Below are 12,461 nucleotides of genomic sequence, written 5' to 3' on the forward strand. Positions count from 1 at the left end.
TGCTTTTGGCAGCTAAACAGTGTTGAGCCTCTTTTGTAGTTTAATTTAAGACCCCCCTGCTAATATCATGTCCTGTAGGTCTTTTTACATTACCAACACATGATTTTTTTCAGTAAGCCAATACAGTTAGGAAACTTTTGTATTAGCTTACCTGGTGATAGAAGTAGAAGAGGGCAAAAAAGTGCCTTTAACTCACCTACAGCCATACCACATTGGATAGGCCCAATCTCGTCTGATCTTGGAAGCTAAGCAGTGTTGGGCCTGGTTAGTACTTGGGTGGGAGACCACATGGGAACACCAGGTGCTGTAGGTTTTTTCACATTACTGGCAAATTGTTTTTATTCTCTAGCTATTTAAATAGGAAACTTTTTCTTTTTATTGCCAGCACAGACATTTGGAAGAGGTCAAACAGACACAATAGCCATCACCTAAAGACTTACCAAACTGTTTAGGCCAATTCCAACTGCTTTTGGCAGCTAAACAATGTTGAGCCTCTTTAGTAGTTTAATTTAAGACCCCCTGCTAATATCATGTCCTGTAGGTCTTTTTACATTACCAACACATGATTTTTTTCAGTAAGCCAATACAGTTAGGAAACTTTTTTATTAGCTTACCTGGTGATAGAAGTAGAAGAGGGCAAAAAAGTGCCTGTATCTCACCTACAGCCATACCACATTGGATAGGCCCAATCTCATCTGATCTTGGAAGCTAAGCAGTGTTGGGCCTGGTTAGTACTTGGGTGGGAGACCACATGGGAACACCAGGTGCTGTAGGTTTTTTCACATTACTGGCAAATTGTTTTTATTCTCTAGCTATTTAAATAGGAAACTTTTTCTTTTTATTGCCAGCACAGACATTTGGAAGAGGTCAAACAGACACAATAGCCATCACCTAAAGACTTACCAAACTGTTTAGGCCCAATTCCAACTGCTTTTGGCAGCTAAACAATGTTGAGCCTCTTTAGTAGTTTAATTTAAGACCCCCTGCTAATATCATGTCCTGTAGGTCTTTTTACATTACCAACACATGATTTTTTTCAGTAAGCCAATACAGTTAGGAAACTTTTTTATTAGCTTACCTGGTGATAGAAGTAGAAGAGGGCAAAAAAGTGCCTGTATCTCACCTACAGCCATACCACATTGGATAGGCCCAATCTCATCTGATCTTGGAAGCTAAGCAGTGTTGGGCCTGGTTAGTACTTGGGTGGGAGACCACATGGGAACACCAGGTGCTGTAGGTTTTTTCACATTACAGGCAAATTGTTTTTATTCTCTAGCTATTTAAATTGGAAACTTTTTCTTTTTATTGCCAGTACAGACATTTGGAAGAGGTCAAACAGACACAATAGCCATCACCTAAAGACTTACCACACTGTTTAGGCCCAATTCCAACTGCTTTTGGCAGCTAAACAGTGTTGAGCCTCTTTAGTAGTTTAATTTAAGACCCCCTGCTAATATCATGTCCTGTAGGTCTTTTTACATTACCAACACATGATTTTTTTCAGTAAGCCAATACAGTTAGGAAACTTTTGTATTAGCTTACCTGGTGATAGAAGTAGAAGAGGGCAAAAAAGTGCCTTTAACTCACCTACAGCCATACCACATTGGATAGGCCCAATCTCGTCTGATCTTGGAAGCTAAGCAGTGTTGGGCCTGGTTAGTACTTGGGTGGGAGACCACATGGGAACACCAGGTGCTGTAGGTTTTTTCACATTACAGGCAAATTGTTTTTATTCTCTAGCTATTTAAATTGGAAACTTTTTCTTTTTATTGCCAGCACAGACATTTGGAAGAGGTCAAACAGACACAATAGCCATCACCTAAAGACTTACCACACTGTTTAGGCTCAATTACAACTGCTTTTGGCAGCTAAACAGTGTTGAGCCTCTTTTGTAGTTTAATTTAAGACCCCCTGCTAATATCATGTCCTGTAGGTCTTTTTACATTACCAACACATGATTTTTTTCAGTAAACCAATACAGTTAGGAAACTTTTGTATTAGCTTACCTGGTGATAGAAGTAGAAGAGGGCAAAAAAGTGCCTTTAACTCACCTACAGCCATACCACAGTGGATAGGCCCAATCTCGTCTGATCTTCGAAGCTAAGCAGTGTTGGGCCTGGTTAGTACTTGGGTGGGAGACCACATGGGAACACCAGGTGCTGTAGGTTTTTTCACATTACTGGCAAATTGTTTTTATTCTCTAGCTATTTATATTGGAAACTTTTTTATTTTTATTGCCAGCACAGACATTTGGAAGAGGTCAAACAGACACAATAGCCATCACCTAAAGACTTACCACACTGTTTAGGCTCAATTCCAACTGCTTTTGGCAGCTAAACAGTGTTGAGCCTCTTTTGTAGTTTAATTTAAGACCCCCTGCTAATATCATGTCCTGTAGGTCTTTTTACATTACCAACACATGATTTTTTTCAGTAAGCCAATACAGTTAGGAAACTTTTGTATTAGCTTACCTGGTGATAGAAGTAGAAGAGGGCAAAAAAGTGGCTTTAGCTCACCTACAGCCATACCACATTGGATAGGCCCAATCTCGTCTGATCTTGGAAGCTAAGCAGTGTTGGGCCTGGTTAGTACTTGGGTGGGAGACCACCTGGGAACACCAGGTGCTGTAGGTTTTTTCACATTACAGGCAAATTGTTTTTATTCTCTAGCTATTTATATTGGAAACTTTTTCTTTTTATTGCCAGCACAGACATTTGGAAGAGGTCAAACAGACACAATAGCCATCACCTAAAGACTTACCACACTGTTTAGGCTCAATTCCAACTGCTTTTGGCAGCTAAACAGTGTTGAGCCTCTTTTGTAGTTTAATTTAAGACCCCCTGCTAATATCATGTCCTGTAGGTCTTTTTACATTACCAACACATGATTTTTTTCAGTAAGCCAATACAGTTAGGAAACTTTTGTATTAGCTTACCTGGTGATAGAAGTAGAAGAGGGCAAAAAAGTGCCTTTAACTCACCTACAGCCATACCACGTTGGATAGGCCCAATCTCGTCTGATCTTGGAAGCTAAGCAGTGTTGGGCCTGGTTAGTACTTGGGTGGGAGACCACATGGGAACACCAGGTGCTGTAGGTTTTTTCACATTACTGGCAAATTGTTTTTATTCTCTAGCTATTTAAATAGGAAACTTTTTCTTTTTATTGCCAGCACAGACATTTGGAAGAGGTCAAACAGACACAATAGCCATCACCTAAAGACTTACCACACTGTTTAGGCCCAATTCCAACTGCTTTTGGCAGCTAAACAGTGTTGAGCCTCTTTAGTAGTTTAATTTAAGACCCCCTGCTAATATCATGTCCTGTAGGTCTTTTTACATTACCAACACATGATTTTTTTCAGTAAGCCAATACAGTTAGGAAACTTTTTTATTAGCTTACCTGGTGATAGAAGTAGAAGAGGGCAAAAAAGTGCCTGTATCTCATCTACAGCTATACCACATTGGATAGGCCCAATCTCGTCTGATCTTGGAAGCTAAGCAGTGTTGGGCCTGGTTAGTACTTGGGTGGGAGACCACCTGGGAACACCAGGTGCTGTAGGTTTTTTCACATTACAGGCAAATTGTTTTTATTCTCTAGCTATTTAAATTGGAAACTATTTATTTTTATTGCCAGCACAGACATTTGGAAGAGGTCAAACAGACACAATAGCCATCACCTAAAGACTAACCACACTGTTTAGGCCCAATTCCAACTGCTTTTGGCAGCTTAACAGTGTTGAGCCTCTTTAGTAGTTTAATTTAAGACCCCCCTGCTAATATCATGTCCTGCAGGTCTTTTTACATTACCAACACATGATTTTTTTCAGTAAGCCAATACAGTTAGGAAACTTTTTTATTAGCTTACCTGGTGATAGAAGTAGAAGAGGGCAAAAAAGTGCCTGTGTCTCACCTACAGCCATACCACGTTGGATAGGCCCAATCTCGTCTGATCTTGGAAGCTAAGCAGTGTTGGGCCTGGTTAGTACTTGGGTGGGAGACCACCTGGGAACACCAGGTGCTGTAGGTTTTTTCACATTACAGGCAAATTGTTTTTATTCTCTAGCTATTTAAATTGGAAACTATTTCTTTTTATTGCCAGCACAGACATTTGGAAGAGGTCAAACAGACACAATAGCCATCACCTAAAGACTTACCACACTGTTTAGGCCCAATTCCAACTGCTTTTGGCAGCTTAACAGTGTTGAGCCTCTTTAGTAGTTTAATTTAAGACCCCCCTGCTAATATCATGTCCTGCAGGTCTTTTTACATTACCAACACATGATTTTTTTCAGTAAGCCAATACAGTTAGGAAACTTTTTTATTAGCTTACCTGGTGATAGAAGTAGAAGAGGGCAAAAAAGTGCCTGTGTCTCACCTACAGCCATACCACATTGGATAGGCCCAATCTCGTCTGATCTTGGAAGCTAAGCAGTGTTGGGCCAGGTTAGTACTTGGGTGGGAGACCACCTGGGAACACCAGGTGCTGTAGGTTTTTTCACATTACAGGCAAATTGTTTTTATTCTCTAGCTATTTAAATTGGAAACTTTTTCTTTTTATTGCCAGCACAGACATTTGGAAGAGGTCAAACAGACACAATAGCCATCACCTAAAGACTTACCACACTGTTTAGGCTCAATTACAACTGATTTGGCAGCTAAACAGTGTTGAGCCTCTTTTGTAGTTTAATTTAAGACCCCCTGCTAATATCATGTCCTGTAGGTCTTTTTACATTACCAACACATGATTTTTTTCAGTAAGCCAATACAGTTAGGAAACTTTTGTATTAGCTTACCTGGTGATAGAAGTAGAAGAGGGCAAAAAAGTGCCTTTAACTCACCTACAGCCATACCACATTGGATAGGCCCAATCTCGTCTGATCTTGGAAGCTAAGCAGTGTTGGGCCTGGTTAAAACTTGGGTGGGAGACCACATGGGAACACCAGGTGCTGTAGGTTTTTTCACATTACTGGCAAATTGTTTTTATTCTCTAGCTATTTATATTGGAAACTTTTTATTTTTATTGCCAGCACAGACATTTGGAAGAGGTCAAACAGACACAATAGCCATCACCTAAAGACTTACCACACTGTTTAGGCTCAATTCCAACTGCTTTTGGCAGCTAAACAGTGTTGAGCCTCTTTTGTAGTTTAATTTAAGACCCCCTGCTAATATCATGTCCTGTAGGTCTTTTTACATTACCAACACATGATTTTTTTCAGTAAGCCAATACAGTTAGGAACCTTTTGTATTAGCTTACCTGGTGATAGAAGTAGAAGAGGGCAAAAAAGTGCCTTTAACTCACCTACAGCCATACCACATTGGATAGGCCCAACCTCGTCTGATCTTGGAAACTAAGCAGTGTTAGGCCTGGTTAGTACTTGGGTGGGAGACCACATGGGAACACCAGGTGCTGTAGGTTTTTTCACATTACTGGCAAATTGTTTTTATTCTCTAGCTATTTATATTGGAAACTTTTTCTTTTTATTGCCAGCACAGACATTTGGAAGAGGTCAAACAGACACAATAGCCATCACCTAAAGACTTACCACACTGTTTAGGCTCAATTCCAACTGCTTTTGGCAGCTAAACAGTGTTGAGCCTCTTTTGTAGTTTAATTTAAGACCCCCTGCTAATATCATGTCCTGTAGGTCTTTTTACATTACCAACACATGATTTTTTTCAGTAAGCCAATACAGTTAGGAAACTTTTGTATTAGCTTACCTGGTGATAGAAGTAGAAGAGGGCAAAAAAGTGGCTTTAACTCACCTACAGCCATACCACATTGGATAGGCCCAATCTCGTCTGATCTTGGAAGCTAAGCAGTGTTGGGCCTGGTTAGTACTTGGGTGGGAGACCACATGGGAACACCAGGTGCTGTAGGTTTTTTCACATTACTGGCAAATTGTTTTTATTCTCTAGCTATTTAAATAGGAAACTTTTTCTTTTTATTGCCAGCACAGACATTTGGAAGAGGTCAAACAGACACAATAGCCATCACCTAAAGACTTACCACACTGTTTAGGCCCAATTCCAACTGCTTTTGGCAGCTAAACAGTGTTGAGCCTCTTTAGTAGTTTAATTTAAGACCCCCTGCTAATATCATGTCCTGTAGGTCTTTTTACATTACCAACACATGATTTTTTTCAGTAAGCCAATACAGTTAGGAAACTTTTGTATTAGCTTACCTGGTGATAGAAGTAGAAGAGGGCAAAAAAGTGCATTTAACTCACCTACAGCCATACCACATTGGATAGGCCCAATCTCGTTTGATCTTGGAAGCTAAGCAGTGTTGGGCCTGGTTAGTACTTGGGTGGGAGACCACATGGGAACACCAGGTGCTGTAGGTTTTTTCACATTACTGGCAAATTGTTTTTATTCTCTAGCTATTTATATTGGAAACTTTTTTCTTTTTATTGCCAGCACAGGCATTTGGAAGAGGTCAAACAGACACAATAGCCATCACATAAAGACTTACCACACTGTTTAGGCTCAATTCCAACTGCTTTTGGCAGCTAAACAGTGTTGAGCCTCTTTTGTAGTTTAATTTAAGACCCCCTGCTAATATCATGTCCTGTAGGTCTTTTTACATTACCAACACATGATTTTTTTCAGTAAGCCAATACAGTTAGGAAACTTTTGTATTAGCTTACCTGGTGATAGAAGTAGAAGAGGGCAAAAAAGTGCCTTTAACTCACCTACAGCCATACCACATTGGATAGGCCCAATCTCGTCTGATCTTGGAAGCTAAGCAGTGTTAGGCCTGGTTAGTACTTGGGTGGGAGACCACATGGGAACACCAGGTGCTGTAGGTTTTTTCACATTACTGGCAAATTGTTTTTATTCTCTAGCTATTTATATTGGAAACTTTTTCTTTTTATTGCCAGCACAGACATTTGGAAGAGGTCAAACAGACACAATAGCCATCACCTAAAGACTTACCACACTGTTTAGGCTCAATTCCAACTGCTTTTGGCAGCTAAACAGTGTTGAGCCTCTTTTGTAGTTTAATTTAAGACCACCTGCTAATATCATGTCCTGTAGGTCTTTTTACATTACCAACACATGATTTTTTTCAGTAAGCCAATACAGTTAGGAAACTTTTGTATTAGCTTACCTGGTGATAGAAGTAGAAGAGGGCAAAAAAGTGGCTTTAACTCACCTACAGCCATACCACATTGGATAGGCCCAATCTCGTCTGATCTTGGAAGCTAAGCAGTGTTGGGCCTGGTTAGTACTTGGGTGGGAGACCACATGGGAACACCAGGTGCTGTAGGTTTTTTCACATTACTGGCAAATTGTGTTTATTCTCTAGCTATTTAAATTGGAAACTTTTTCTTTTTATTGCCAGCACAGACATTTGGAAGAGGTCAAACAGACACAATAGCCATCACCTAAAGACTTACCACACTGTTTAGACCCAATTCCAACTGCTTTTGGCAGCTAAACAGTGTTGAGCCTCTTTAGTAGTTTAATTTAAGACCCCCTGCTAATATCATGTCCTGTAGGTCTTTTTACATTACCAACACATGATTTTTTTCAGTAAGCCAATACAGTTAGGAAACTTTTTTATTAGCTTACCTGGTGATAGAAGTAGAAGATGGCAAAAAAGTGCCTGTATATCACCTACAGCCATACCACATTGGATAGGCCCAATCTCGTCTGATCTTGGAAGCTAAGCAGTGTTGGGCCTGGTTAGTACTTGGGTGGGAGACCACCTGGGGACACCAGGTGCTGTAGGTTTTTTCACATTACTGGCAAATTGTTTTTATTCTCTAGCTATTTATATTGGAAACTTTTTCTTTTTATTGCCAGCACAGACATTTGGAAGAGGTCAAACAGACACAATAGCCATCACCTAAAGACTTACCACACTGTTTAGGCTCAATTCCAACTGCTTTTGGCAGCTTAACAGTGTTGAGCCTCTTTTGTAGTTTAATTTAAGACCCCCTGCTAATATCATGTCCTGTAGGTCTTTTTACATTACCAACACATGATTTTTTTCAGTAAGCCAATACAGTTAGGAAACTTCTGGATTAGCTTACCTGGTGATAGAAGTAGAAGAGGGCAAAAAAAGTGCCTTTAACTCACCTACAGCCATACCACATTGGATAGGCCCAATCTCGTCTGATCTTGGAAGCTAAGCAGTGTTGGGCCTGGTTAGTACTTGGGTGGGAGACCACATGGGAACACCAGGTGCTGTAAGTTTTTTCACATTACTGGCAAATTGTTTTTATTCTCTAGCTATTTATATTGGAAACTTTTTCTTTTTATTGCCAGCACAGACATTTGGAAGAGGTCAAACAGACACAATAGCCATCACCTAAAGACTTACCACACTGTTTAGGCTCAATTCCAACTGCTTTTGGCAGCTAAACAGTGTTGAGCCTCTTTTGTAGTTTAATTTAAGACCCCCTGCTAATATCATGTCCTGTAGGTCTTTTTTCATTACCAACACATGATTTTTTTCAGTAAGCCAATACAGTTAGGAAACTTTTGTATTAGCTTACCTGGTGATAGAAGTAGAAGAGGGCAAAAAAGTGGCTTTAACTCACCTACAGCCATACCACATTGGATAGGCCCAATCTCGTCTGATCTTGGAAGCTAAGCAGTGTTGGGCCTGGTTAGTACTTGGGTGGGAGACCACATGGGAACACCAGGTGCTGTAGGTTTTTTCACATTACAGGCAAATTGTTTTTATTCTCTAGCTATTTAAATTGGAAACTTTTTCTTTTTATTGCCAGTACAGACATTTGAAAGAGGTCAAACAGACACAATAGCCATCACCTAAAGACTTACCACACTGTTTAGGCTTAATTCCAACTGCTTTTGGCAGCTAAACAGTGTTGAGCCTCTTTAGTAGTTTAATTTAAGACCCCCTGCTAATATCATGTCCTGTAGGTCTTTTTACATTACCAACACATGATTTTTTTCAGTAAGCCAATACAGTTAGGAAACTTTTTCATTAGCTTACCTGGTGATAGAAGTAGAAGAGGGCAAAAAAGTGCCTGTATTTCACCTACAGCCATACCACATTGGATAGGCCCAATCTCGTCTGATCTTGGAAGCTAAGCAGTGTTGGGCCTGGTTAGTACTTAGGTTGGAGACCACATGGGAACACCAGGTGCTGTAGGTTTTTTCACATTACAGGCAAATTGTTTTTATTCTCTAGCTATTTATATTGGAAACTTTTTCTTTTTATTGCCAGCACAGACATTTGGAAGAGGTCAAACAGACACAATAGCCATCACCTAAAGACTTACCACACTGTTTAGGCTCAATTCCAACTGCTTTTGGCAGCTAAACAGTGTTGAGCCTCTTTTGTAGTTTAATTTAAGACCCCCTGCTAATATCATGTCCTGTAGGTCTTTTTACATTACCAACACATGATTTTTTTCAGTAAGCCAATACAGTTAGGAAACTTTTGTATTAGCTTACCTGGTGATAGAAGTAGAAGAGGGCAAAAAAAGTGCCTTTAACTCACCTACATCCATACCACATTGGATTGGCCCAATCTCGTCTGATCTTGGAAGCTAAGCAGTGTTGGGCCTGGTTAGTACTTGGGTGGGAGACCACATGGGAACACCAGGTGCTGTAGGTTTTTTCACATTACTAGCAAATTGTTTTTATTCTCTAGCTATTTAAATTGGAAACTTTTTCTTTTTATTGCCAGCACAGACATTTGGAAGAGGTCAAACAGACACAATAGCCATCACCTAAAGACTTACCACACTGTTTAGGCCCAATTCCAACTGCTTTTGGCAGCTAAACAGTGTTGAGCCTCTTTAGTAGTTTAATTTAAGACCCCCTGCTAATATCATGTCCTGTAGGTCTTTTTACATTACCAACACATGATTTTTTTCAGTAAGCCAATACAGTTAGGAAACTTTTGTATTAGCTTACCTGGTGATAGAAGTAGAAGAGGGCAAAAAAGTGGCTTTAACTCACCTACAGCCATACCACATTGGATAGGCCCAATCTTGTCTGATCTTGGAAGCTAAGCAGTGTTGGGCCTGGTTAGTACTTGAGTGGGAGACCACATGGGAACACCAGGTGCTGTAGGTTTTTTCACATTACTGCCAAATTGTTTTTATTCTCTAGCTATTTATATTGGAAACTTTTTCTTTTTATTGCCAGCACAGACATTTGGAAGAGGTCAAACAGACACAATAGCCATCACCTAAAGACTTAACACACTGTTTAGGCTCAATTCCAACTGCTTTTGGCAGCTAAACAGTGTTGAGCCTCTTTTGTAGTTTAATTTAAGACCCCCTGCTAATATCATGTACTGTAGGTCTTTTTACATTACCAACACATGATTTTTTTCAGTAAGCCAATACAGTTAGGAAACTTTTGTATTAGCTTACCTGGTGATAGAAGTAGAAGAGGGCAAAAAAGTGACTGTATCTCACCTACAGCCATACCACATTGGATAGGCCCAATCTCGTCTGATCTTGGAAGCTAAGCAGTGTTGGGCCTGGTTAGTACTTGGGTGGGAGACCACCTGGAAACACCAGGTGCTGTAGGTTTTTTCACATTACAGGCAAATTGTTTTTATTCTCTAGCTATTTAAATTGGAAACTTTTTCTTTTTATTGCCAGCACAGACATTTGGAAGAGGTCAAACAGACACAATAGCCATCACCTAAAGACTTACCACACTGTTTAGGCTCAATTCCAACTGCTTTTGGCAGCTAAACAGTGTTGAGCCTCTTTTGTATTTTAATTTAAGACCCCCTGCTAATATCATGTCCTGTAGGTCTTTTTACATTACCAACACATGATTTTTTTCAGTAAGCCAATACAGTTAGGAAACTTTTGTATTAGCTTACCTGTTGATAGAAGTAGAAGAGGGCAAAAAAGTGCCTTTAACTCACCTGCATCCATACCACATTGGATAGGCCCAATCTCGTCTGATCTTGGAAGCTAAGCAGTGTTGGGCCTGGTTAGTACTTGGGTGGGAGACCACATGGGAACACCAGGAGCTGTAGGTTTTTTCACATTACTAGCAAATTGTTTTTATTCTCTAGCTATTTAAATTGGAAACTTTTTCTTTTTATTGCCAGCACAGACATTTGGAAGAGGTCAAACAGACACAATAGCCATCACCTAAAGACTTACCACACTGTTTAGGCCCAATTCCAACTGCTTTTGGCAGCTAAACAGTGTTGAGCCTCTTTAGTAGTTTAATTTAAGACCCCCTGCTAATATCATGTCCTGTAGGTCTTTTTACATTACCAACACATGATTTTTTTCAGTAAGCCAATACAGTTAGGAAACTTTTTTATTAGCTTACCTGGTGATAGAAGTAGAAGAGGGCAAAAAAGTGCCTGTTTCTCACCTACAGCCATACCACATTGGATAGGCCCAATCTCGTCTGATCTTGGAAGCTAAGCAGTGTTGGGCCTTGTTAGTACTTGGGTGGGGGAACACCAAGTGCTGTAGGTTTTTTCACATTACTGGCAAATTGTTTTTATTCTCTAGCTATTTAAATTGGAAACTTTTTCTTTTTATTGCCAGCACAGACATTTGGAAGAGGTCAAACAGACACAATAGCCATCACCTAAAGACTTACCACACTGTTTAGGCTCAATTCCAACTGCTTTTGGCAGCTAAACAGTGTTGAGCCTCTTTTGTAGTTTAATTTAAGACCCCCTGCTAATATCATGTCCTGTAGGTCTTTTTACATTACCAACACATGATTTTTTTCAGTAAGCCAATACAGTTAGGAAACTTTTGTATTAGCTTACCTGGTGATAGAAGTAGAAGAGGGCAAAAAAGTGCCTTTAACTCACCTACAGCCATACCACAATGTATAGGCCCAATCTCGTCTGATCTTGGAAGCTAAGCAGTGTTGGGCCTGGTTAGCACTTGGGTGGGAGACCACATGGGAACACCAGGTGCTGTAGGTTTTTTTACATTACTGGCAAATTGTTTTTATTCTCTAGCTATTTAAATAGGAAACTTTTTATTTTTATTGCCAGCACAGACATTTGGAAGAGGTCAAACAGACACAATAGCCATCACCTAAAGACTTACCACACTGTTTAGGCCCAATTCCAACTGCTTTTGGCAGCTAAACAGTGTTGAGCCTGTTTAGTAGTTAAATTTAAGACCCCCTGCTAATATTATGTCCTGTAGGTCTTTTTACATTACCAACACATGATTTTTTTTAAGTAAGCCAATACAGTTAGGAAACTTTTTTATTAGCTTACCTGGTGATAGAAGTAGAAGAGGGCAAAAAAGTGCCTGTATCTCACCTACAGCCATACCACATTGGATAGGCCCAATCTCGTCTGATCTTGGAAGCTAAGCAGTGTTGGGCCTGGTTAGTACTTGGGTGGGAGACCACCTGGGAACACCAGGTGCTGTAGGTTTTTTCACATTACTGGCAAATTGTTTTTATTCTCTAGCTATTTAAATTGGAAACTTTTTTCTTTTTATTGCCAGCACAGACATTTGGAAG

At 39.9% G+C, this 12,461-nt stretch overlaps 23 non-coding genes and 4 pseudogenes across 23 annotated transcripts; all 27 read left to right on the top strand.

The window, feature by feature from the left end:
* The first annotated feature begins 194 nt into the window (after nucleotides 1–194).
* Nucleotides 195–313, top strand: LOC146013671 (5S ribosomal RNA). Its single transcript, XR_014446643.1, has one exon. It is a non-coding gene; the product is annotated as a 5S ribosomal RNA (ribosomal RNA).
* A 344-nt stretch (nucleotides 314–657) lies between these two features.
* On the top strand, nucleotides 658–776 carry LOC146013018 (5S ribosomal RNA). Its single transcript, XR_014446006.1, has one exon. It is a non-coding gene; the product is annotated as a 5S ribosomal RNA (ribosomal RNA).
* A 345-nt stretch (nucleotides 777–1,121) lies between these two features.
* Nucleotides 1,122–1,240, top strand: LOC146013029 (5S ribosomal RNA). Its single transcript, XR_014446017.1, has one exon. It is a non-coding gene; the product is annotated as a 5S ribosomal RNA (ribosomal RNA).
* A 345-nt stretch (nucleotides 1,241–1,585) lies between these two features.
* On the top strand, nucleotides 1,586–1,704 carry LOC146013672 (5S ribosomal RNA). Its single transcript, XR_014446644.1, has one exon. It is a non-coding gene; the product is annotated as a 5S ribosomal RNA (ribosomal RNA).
* Nucleotides 1,705–2,049: 345 nt separating this feature from the next.
* LOC146017576 (5S ribosomal RNA) lies at nucleotides 2,050–2,168 on the top strand. The gene has a single exon (XR_014450444.1). It is a non-coding gene; the product is annotated as a 5S ribosomal RNA (ribosomal RNA).
* Nucleotides 2,169–2,514: 346 nt separating this feature from the next.
* On the top strand, nucleotides 2,515–2,633 carry LOC146016489 (5S ribosomal RNA). Its single transcript, XR_014449380.1, has one exon. It is a non-coding gene; the product is annotated as a 5S ribosomal RNA (ribosomal RNA).
* Nucleotides 2,634–2,978: 345 nt separating this feature from the next.
* Nucleotides 2,979–3,097, top strand: LOC146014338 (5S ribosomal RNA). Its single transcript, XR_014447285.1, has one exon. It is a non-coding gene; the product is annotated as a 5S ribosomal RNA (ribosomal RNA).
* A 345-nt stretch (nucleotides 3,098–3,442) lies between these two features.
* On the top strand, nucleotides 3,443–3,561 carry LOC146014968 (5S ribosomal RNA). Its single transcript, XR_014447906.1, has one exon. It is a non-coding gene; the product is annotated as a 5S ribosomal RNA (ribosomal RNA).
* A 346-nt stretch (nucleotides 3,562–3,907) lies between these two features.
* Nucleotides 3,908–4,026, top strand: LOC146014080 (5S ribosomal RNA). The gene has a single exon (XR_014447037.1). It is a non-coding gene; the product is annotated as a 5S ribosomal RNA (ribosomal RNA).
* Nucleotides 4,027–4,372: 346 nt separating this feature from the next.
* Nucleotides 4,373–4,491, top strand: LOC146013087 (5S ribosomal RNA). The gene has a single exon (XR_014446072.1). It is a non-coding gene; the product is annotated as a 5S ribosomal RNA (ribosomal RNA).
* Nucleotides 4,492–4,835: 344 nt separating this feature from the next.
* LOC146010981 (5S ribosomal RNA) lies at nucleotides 4,836–4,954 on the top strand (annotated as a pseudogene).
* A 345-nt stretch (nucleotides 4,955–5,299) lies between these two features.
* Nucleotides 5,300–5,418, top strand: LOC146010296 (5S ribosomal RNA). The gene has a single exon (XR_014444811.1). It is a non-coding gene; the product is annotated as a 5S ribosomal RNA (ribosomal RNA).
* Nucleotides 5,419–5,763: 345 nt separating this feature from the next.
* On the top strand, nucleotides 5,764–5,882 carry LOC146013673 (5S ribosomal RNA). The gene has a single exon (XR_014446645.1). It is a non-coding gene; the product is annotated as a 5S ribosomal RNA (ribosomal RNA).
* A 345-nt stretch (nucleotides 5,883–6,227) lies between these two features.
* LOC146014123 (5S ribosomal RNA) lies at nucleotides 6,228–6,346 on the top strand. Its single transcript, XR_014447078.1, has one exon. It is a non-coding gene; the product is annotated as a 5S ribosomal RNA (ribosomal RNA).
* A 346-nt stretch (nucleotides 6,347–6,692) lies between these two features.
* On the top strand, nucleotides 6,693–6,811 carry LOC146016095 (5S ribosomal RNA). The gene has a single exon (XR_014448997.1). It is a non-coding gene; the product is annotated as a 5S ribosomal RNA (ribosomal RNA).
* A 345-nt stretch (nucleotides 6,812–7,156) lies between these two features.
* Nucleotides 7,157–7,275, top strand: LOC146013674 (5S ribosomal RNA). The gene has a single exon (XR_014446646.1). It is a non-coding gene; the product is annotated as a 5S ribosomal RNA (ribosomal RNA).
* Nucleotides 7,276–7,620: 345 nt separating this feature from the next.
* On the top strand, nucleotides 7,621–7,739 carry LOC146015824 (5S ribosomal RNA). Its single transcript, XR_014448733.1, has one exon. It is a non-coding gene; the product is annotated as a 5S ribosomal RNA (ribosomal RNA).
* A 346-nt stretch (nucleotides 7,740–8,085) lies between these two features.
* On the top strand, nucleotides 8,086–8,204 carry LOC146015553 (5S ribosomal RNA). Its single transcript, XR_014448471.1, has one exon. It is a non-coding gene; the product is annotated as a 5S ribosomal RNA (ribosomal RNA).
* Nucleotides 8,205–8,549: 345 nt separating this feature from the next.
* LOC146013675 (5S ribosomal RNA) lies at nucleotides 8,550–8,668 on the top strand. The gene has a single exon (XR_014446647.1). It is a non-coding gene; the product is annotated as a 5S ribosomal RNA (ribosomal RNA).
* Nucleotides 8,669–9,013: 345 nt separating this feature from the next.
* On the top strand, nucleotides 9,014–9,132 carry LOC146017362 (5S ribosomal RNA). Its single transcript, XR_014450237.1, has one exon. It is a non-coding gene; the product is annotated as a 5S ribosomal RNA (ribosomal RNA).
* Nucleotides 9,133–9,478: 346 nt separating this feature from the next.
* LOC146016977 (5S ribosomal RNA) lies at nucleotides 9,479–9,597 on the top strand. The gene has a single exon (XR_014449854.1). It is a non-coding gene; the product is annotated as a 5S ribosomal RNA (ribosomal RNA).
* A 345-nt stretch (nucleotides 9,598–9,942) lies between these two features.
* On the top strand, nucleotides 9,943–10,061 carry LOC146016764 (5S ribosomal RNA). Its single transcript, XR_014449643.1, has one exon. It is a non-coding gene; the product is annotated as a 5S ribosomal RNA (ribosomal RNA).
* A 345-nt stretch (nucleotides 10,062–10,406) lies between these two features.
* Nucleotides 10,407–10,525, top strand: LOC146015360 (5S ribosomal RNA). The gene has a single exon (XR_014448284.1). It is a non-coding gene; the product is annotated as a 5S ribosomal RNA (ribosomal RNA).
* Nucleotides 10,526–10,870: 345 nt separating this feature from the next.
* LOC146010588 (5S ribosomal RNA) lies at nucleotides 10,871–10,989 on the top strand (annotated as a pseudogene).
* A 345-nt stretch (nucleotides 10,990–11,334) lies between these two features.
* LOC146011754 (5S ribosomal RNA) lies at nucleotides 11,335–11,443 on the top strand (annotated as a pseudogene).
* A 345-nt stretch (nucleotides 11,444–11,788) lies between these two features.
* On the top strand, nucleotides 11,789–11,907 carry LOC146010556 (5S ribosomal RNA; annotated as a pseudogene).
* Nucleotides 11,908–12,253: 346 nt separating this feature from the next.
* LOC146016500 (5S ribosomal RNA) lies at nucleotides 12,254–12,372 on the top strand. Its single transcript, XR_014449391.1, has one exon. It is a non-coding gene; the product is annotated as a 5S ribosomal RNA (ribosomal RNA).
* Nucleotides 12,373–12,461: the final 89 nt, after the last annotated feature.

This window comes from Crinia signifera, chromosome 6 (assembly GCF_055691185.1).
Source record: "Crinia signifera chromosome 6, ASM5569118v1, whole genome shotgun sequence".
In the NCBI taxonomy this organism is placed as follows: Eukaryota; Metazoa; Chordata; class Amphibia; order Anura; family Myobatrachidae; genus Crinia; species Crinia signifera.